Below are 7,500 nucleotides of genomic sequence, written 5' to 3'. Positions count from 1 at the left end.
TAGTATTTAGGACTATTTAAAAGGATAAAATTTTTTTCGAAAATCTACATATGTATCACATGTATTATACCGGTACCCTGTCGCAATATAACATGTACGATTTGTATATAAAATAAAATGAAATTTTTTCCCTAAAATTTTTTAATGAATCCCGAAAAATTCTATATATTTCACCTTTATATAGTATTTAGGACTATTTAAAAGGATAAAATTTTTTTCGAAAATCTACATATGTATCACATGTATTATACCGGTACCCTGTCGCAATATAACATGTACGATTTGTATATAAAATAAAATGAAATTTTTTCCCTAAAATTTTTTAATGAATCCCGAAAAATTCTATATATTTTACCTTTATATAGTATTTAGGACTATTTAAAAGGATAAAATTTTTTTCGAAAATCTACATATGTATCACATGTATTATACCGGTACCCTGTCGCAATATAACATGTACGATTTGTATATAAAAAAAAAATATACATTTTTTTCTAAAAATTTGCATTAATTCCAAAAATTTTTTAATAATTTATTATAATTATTAATGTTTATTGAATAATTTATTATAATGCATAAATTTCATTTAATAAAATATGATAAAAGCAAAAAAAAATTTTTTTGGTCCCAAAATAAAAATTTTTAGCTGAAAAAAATTTTTTTTTAAAAATTTTTTTCTTTAAATTTTGATTATTCTGTAAAGTTTATGATGTTTAAAGCCATTTTAAACATTATCATATTTTGAGTTTGAAGCACCGGGTGTAATGTCTTTAATATATATGATGGATAGTGCGTGTAAGTTAATGAGATGAATGTATATCTATGTATAACAGTGTATTAGTGGTATTACGTTCAGCAGTCTCACACATATGATATAGTATGGTATAGTATAAGTTGTTTATTTTTCATACTGTCCGTGTATCATTCAACAAAGGTGGTGTAGAGTTGTATATGGCTTGGTATGACGTCGTTGCAATTCTATGGACACTATGATATTACGGATGCACAGATAGAGGAATAACACTTATCGTATATGTATCATTTATGTATGTTGACTGTGTAATGAATACTAAATATAATAAAATAATACACTTTTTAATAGAATAACATTTGTTTCATGTTTTAGTATGATATTAAATGGTATAGAATAGGTTGTTTATTTTTCATACTGTCCGTGTATCATTCAACAAAGGTGGTGTAGAGTTGTATATGGCTTGGTATGACGTCGTTGCAATTCTATGGACACTATGATATTACGGAATAACAGAAAGAGGAATAAAACTTATTGTATATGTATCATTTATAACGTACTTTTATGTTGACAAGAATGAATGTATATCTATATGAAATAGTGTATTTTGTGGTATTATGTTCAACAGTCTTACATATATGATATAGTATGATATAGTATAATTTGTTTATTTTTCATACTCTAAGTGTATCATTCAACAAAGGTGGTGTAGAGTTGTATATGGCTTGGTATGACGTCGTTGCAATTCTATGGACACCATGATATCACGAAAAAACAGAAAGAAAAATAACAATTATCGTATATGTATCATCTATATTATTATTGTATTTTGACTATGTAATGAATGCCAAATTTAAAAATATACACTTTCTTAATAGAATAACATTTATTTTAGTATAATATAAAATGATATTGAATATGTTGTTTAATTTTCATACTGTTCGTGTATCATTCAACAAAGGTGGTGTAGGTATGTATATGGCTTGGTATGACGCTTTTGCATGTCTATGGACACCATGATATTACGAAAAAACAGAAAGAAGAATAACACTTTTCAAATATGTATCATTTATATATTTTATTAACATGAACGCAAAATATACAAAATTATATATATATATATACTCAAAATATTCTGGATGGTAATCAGTTTGGTTTATTTTGATATTTAATATTGTATTTTGGTTTTTTTGCTAGTAATGTTTCGAATATGTATATGCTGTTATTATTTTTTAGGTGTACATTGTATTAAATTGTTATCAATTATTTAATGTATGTATATAAAATAATAGCAAAAACATTTTCAATTATTATATAAAAAATTTTTTTTTTACACATGCATATTTATTAATATATGAAATTTTATCTCAGTTTTAATAAATATGTATTGAAATGAATAATAATACAATCTTATATATATTGATAATAGTCTGGATGGTAATCAGTTTGGATTATTTTGATATTAAATATTGTATTATTATTTTTGTAAAAAAATTAATGAGAATTTTGTAAAAAAACCTCTATATGTATATCTTTTTATATCAATATTTAAAAAAAATTTTTTTTTTATTAAATTATTGATTATAAATAGAATAACATATAAATTTTTTTGTCAAAGCAAGTTCATGGGTTATAAGTTTTAAACTTTACACTCCCATATGAGCACACAATATTTATATAAAAATTATTTTTATAAATAATATTACATTGACTCACCTCATACCAAGCGAGAATATTAAGTGTTATTATAACGTTTTTTATTTAAAATTAACTTTTTAAATAAAATTAAAAAATAAATGACGCTTTCAATCTAGCGACGAGTATGAGAAAATGTTTGAAATATTTTAAGACCCATTTGGTGATGGTCTGACAAAAATCATAATTATTATTTTTTTTTTTTATTCAATAATATTTATTATGAATAACATGTTATATATTTCTTTTTGTAAAAGCAAAAAAATTATATAAATGACATAATAAAATATATATTTGAAAAAAAAAAAAATTAATAATAATATATATATCTCATATGTTTTTTCTATTAATTTTAAAACAATAGAGATATAAAAAAAAAAAAATTTATATCAGTAATGGGTGAGACCATCTGATATTTAAAATGAAATTGTAATAATATTATTATATATTAATAATTATTGTATGAAAATTTTTTTTCTTATAATAAGAAAACAAAAATATCATGTATATTATTATATATTTAATATTATAAATACAAATAGTTCCCTGGTTGATCCTGCCAGTAGTCATATGCTTGTCTCAAAGATTAAGCCATGCATGTCTCAGTACAAGCCAAATTAAGGTGAAACCGCGAAAGGCTCATTATATCAGTTATGGTTCCTTAGATCGTACCCACATTTACTTGGATAACTGTGGTAATTCTAGAGCTAATACATGCAAACAGAGTTCCGACCAGAGATGGAAGGAATGCTTTTATTAGATCAAAACCAATCGGTGTAAATTTTAATTTGCATCGTTTAATTTGGTGACTCTGAATAACTTTAAGCTGATCGCACGGTCTCGTACCGGCGACGCATCTTTCAAATGTCTGCCTTATCAACTGTCGATGGTAGGTTCTGCGCCTACCATGGTTGTAACGGGTAACGGGGAATCAGGGTTCGATTCCGGAGAGGGAGCCTGAGAAACGGCTACCACATCCAAGGAAGGCAGCAGGCGCGCAAATTACCCACTCCCGGCACGGGGAGGTAGTGACGAAAAATAACGATACGGGACTCATCCGAGGCCCCGTAATCGGAATGAGTACACTTTAAATCCTTTAACGAGGATCCATTGGAGGGCAAGTCTGGTGCCAGCAGCCGCGGTAATTCCAGCTCCAATAGCGTATATTAAAGTTGTTGCGGTTAAAAAGCTCGTAGTCGAATCTGTGTCCTACACTGTTGGTTCAATGCTCGCATTGTTTAACTAGCATGTTATGTGGGACGTCCTACCGGTGGGTGGTACAGATTATGTATAAAGTATATTTTAGTGTTATTATTTATTTAATGCATTATATATATTTTTATTATGTAATTTGTCGTAAGTGTTTAACCGTTAAGAGCGGTGGCAGCCCCCAATTGCAATCCCGTCGCGGTGCTCTTAATTGAGTGTCGAGGTGGGCCGGTACGTTTACTTTGAACAAATTAGAGTGCTTAAGGCAGGCTCAAATTTTGCCTGAATATTGTGTGCATGGAATAATGGAATAGGACCTCGGTTCTATTTTGTTGGTTTTCGGAACTCCGAGGTAATGATTAATACGGACAGATGGGGGCATTCGTATTGCGACGTTAGAGGTGAAATTCTTGGATCGTCGCAAGACGGACAGAAGCGAAAGCATTTGCCAAAAATGTTTTGATTGATCAAGAACGAAAGTTAGAGGTTCGAAGGCGATCAGATACCGCCCTAGTTCTAACCATAAACGATGCCAGCTAGCGATCCGCCGAAGTTCCTCCGATGACTCGGCGGGCAGCTTCCGGGAAACCAAAGCTTTTGGGTTCCGGGGGAAGTATGGTTGCAAAGCTGAAACTTAAAGGAATTGACGGAAGGGCACCACCAGGAGTGGAGCCTGCGGCTTAATTTGACTCAACACGGGAAACCTCACCAGGCCCGGACACCGGAAGGATTGACAGATTGAGAGCTCTTTCTTGATTCGGTGGGTGGTGGTGCATGGCCGTTCTTAGTTGGTGGAGCGATTTGTCTGGTTAATTCCGATAACGAACGAGACTCTAGCCTGCTAAATAGACGTACTTTACCGGCATCTCAAGGCCCATCGGCTGTTTGTTTCCCATTTCATTCATTTTCATGTGTGTTATGTATTGTATTTATATATGCATGTATTTTTGAGATTTAACGATCAAGATTATATTTTGTATATATTGTGCTTTATGTTGCATATGTTATGGTGTATGGGTACGCAGTTTTTTGATGTGGTTTTTACTGCCGGCGTACAAATAATTCTTCTTAGAGGGACAGGCGGCATTCTAGCCGCACGAGATTGAGCAATAACAGGTCTGTGATGCCCTTAGATGTTCTGGGCCGCACGCGCGCTACACTGAAGGAATCAGCGTGTCCTCCCAGGCCGAAAGGTCCGGGTAACCCGCTGAACCTCCTTCGTGCTAGGGATTGGGGCTTGCAATTGTTCCCCATGAACGAGGAATTCCCAGTAAGCGCGAGTCATAAGCTCGCGTTGATTACGTCCCTGCCCTTTGTACACACCGCCCGTCGCTACTACCGATTGAATGATTTAGTGAGGTCTTCGGACTGGTACGCGGCAATATTTCTGATATTGCCGATGTTGCTGGGAAGATGACCAAACTTGATCATTTAGAGGAAGTAAAAGTCGTAACAAGGTTTCCGTAGGTGAACCTGCGGAAGGATCATTAACGATATATATAAAATATATTTATTTATATTTTTTGTATTGTTTTTAAATATTCCAAAAAATAAAAATATTATTGATAAGAAATATTTTTTTTAACAAAATAACATATTAATATGTAATTTTCTCAAAATATATAATAGTAATTATGTGTTAAAAGAGATTTATTTTGGTTATGATATCATATTAAAGTAATACGCCAAACTTTTTTTATACACATAATATATCTATACATATAATATAGAGAATATTATATAAATATTAATAATATATTTGTTACATATAAAATATTTTTATATTCAATATTATTATTATTATTAAACAATAATTATTAATAAAATCTATAAATAATTTCTCTTATAAAAAAGTGAAATTAAAAATAGAATATATTGAAATTATTTGTTTATATGTATATAATCTCTATTAAGAAAAATAAAATAAGATTATAATTGATATAATCTATATTTTTATTTTTCTATGTTATATAATAAAAATAAAGAAAACACAAGATAAAATTTTTTTAAAGAATAAAATTTATTTCAAATTTAAATTTCTTTATGTTTTGTCTTGATATTTCTTTTTTTTTATTAAAAGTTATTATGTTAAAAAACAAACCCATTTGTTTTGTACCATATTAATATTATATATATTTTTATGTAGAAAATAATTTATAAAAAAAAAATAAATACATTTCTATAAAATATACCAAATATTAATTATTATATCTAGCTAGCACTAACAAAAATATCAAAAATGTTATGTATATATTTATTAATACCATAATATCTTTAATTTATATATATATATTTAAAATAAAATATATAATTTATATTCTAGAAAAATTTTTTTATTTTAAAAGAATTTATAAAGATATATAAATTAATAATTTTATTTTTTATATTAAAAATAAAGATTATTATTAATAATAATACTTACATTTAAAATTTAAAAAGATTACCCTGGACGGTGGATCACTTGGCTCGTGGGTCGATGAAGAACGCAGCTAATTGCGCGTCAACTTGTGAACTGCAGGACACATGAACATTGACATTTCGAACGCACATTGCGGTCCTTGGATACTGTTCCCGGACCACATCTGGCTGAGGGTCGTATACATTATATTAATATAATAAAAGATTATTTTACATAAAATTTTTTTTATGAAAAAGAAATTTATCAATAATTAAAAAAGAAAATTTATTTTTTCATATTTAATTAAATTGATAAATAAAATTTTTATAAAAGAAATGTAAAATTATTTATATATGAATGTTTTACGCCAAATATAAGAAAAAAATAAATATAAAATGTTTTTAATAGCATTTAAAATTTATATATTTTTTATTATTTGTCGACATTTTTAAATTAATATATCAATATTATTTTTTATCATTTATATATAATATTATAAAACTTTATGTTAATAATAATATTAATAATAAATGATATTAATAATATATTTTTAAAATATTAAATAAAGAAGAATAAACAAAAATATTATATATTAATATTTTGTTATGGAATATTTTATTTGTAATAAAATTTTCAATATACTCGAAAAAAATTAATATATATAATTATTTATTTTTTATTTTCTTCTCTTTAGATAAATATAAAAATAATATTATATAATAATATTAAAAAAATTTGAGTATGAATAATTAAGAAAATTGTTTACTTATAAAATATAACAAAAACATAATATATAAAAAAAATTTTTGTTTTAATACTTCTAAAAACTTTTACGACCTCAGAGTAGGTGAGATTACCCGCTGAATTTAAGCATATTATTAAGCGGAGGAAAAGAAACTAACTAGGATTCCCTTAGTAGCGGCGAGCGAACAGGGATAAGCCCAGCACTGAACCCCGTGGCTGATAAACAGACACTTGGGGAATGTAGTGTTTAGGAAGATTCAATATAAACCTATTGTTATATAATACATCCAAGTCCATCTTGAATGGGGCCATATACCCATAGAGGGTGCCAGGCCCGTAGTGATTATTATTGATGATAGGTGAATCTTTCCTTAGAGTCGGGTTGCTTGAGAGTGCAGCTCTAAGTGGGTGGTAAACTCCATCTAAGGCTAAATATTACCACGAGACCGATAGCGAACAAGTACCGTGAGGGAAAGTTGAAAAGAACTTTGAAGAGAGAGTTAAAGAGTACGTAAAACCGTTCAGGGGTAAACCTGAGAAACCCGAAAGGTCGAAAGATGAGATTCATTTACTTTTTATCGTTAATCAACCAATTTGTACTAGCATGTGACAAAAATTTTTATTAGGAATTTATTTTTAGTAAAAATATATGCACTGCTGTATATTGTTAATTGTATGATAACGAGGTATGCACTTCTCATCT

The 7,500-nt window shown here is 28.4% G+C and overlaps 3 non-coding genes across 3 annotated transcripts in view; all 3 read left to right on the top strand.

The window, feature by feature from the left end:
- The first annotated feature begins 2,989 nt into the window (after nucleotides 1-2,989).
- LOC123303973 lies at nucleotides 2,990-5,145 on the top strand. The gene has a single exon (XR_006536037.1). It is a non-coding gene; the product is annotated as a small subunit ribosomal RNA (ribosomal RNA).
- Nucleotides 5,146-6,096: 951 nt separating this feature from the next.
- On the top strand, nucleotides 6,097-6,251 carry LOC123303980. Its single transcript, XR_006536043.1, has one exon. It is a non-coding gene; the product is annotated as a 5.8S ribosomal RNA (ribosomal RNA).
- A 635-nt stretch (nucleotides 6,252-6,886) lies between these two features.
- LOC123303977 overlaps nucleotides 6,887-7,500 on the top strand; it is a 4,577-nt gene continuing 3,963 nt past the window's right edge. Inside the window, exon 1 of the ribosomal RNA XR_006536041.1 lies at nucleotides 6,887-7,500. This exon is cut by the window's right edge and continues 3,963 nt beyond it. This is a non-coding gene — a ribosomal RNA (large subunit ribosomal RNA).

Source organism: Chrysoperla carnea (assembly GCF_905475395.1).
Source record: "Chrysoperla carnea chromosome X unlocalized genomic scaffold, inChrCarn1.1 SUPER_X_unloc_17, whole genome shotgun sequence".
NCBI classification, from domain to species: domain Eukaryota; kingdom Metazoa; phylum Arthropoda; class Insecta; order Neuroptera; family Chrysopidae; genus Chrysoperla; species Chrysoperla carnea.
The sequence above is the reverse complement of the archived record's forward strand: the minus strand, read 5'-3'. Positions and strand labels throughout refer to the sequence as shown.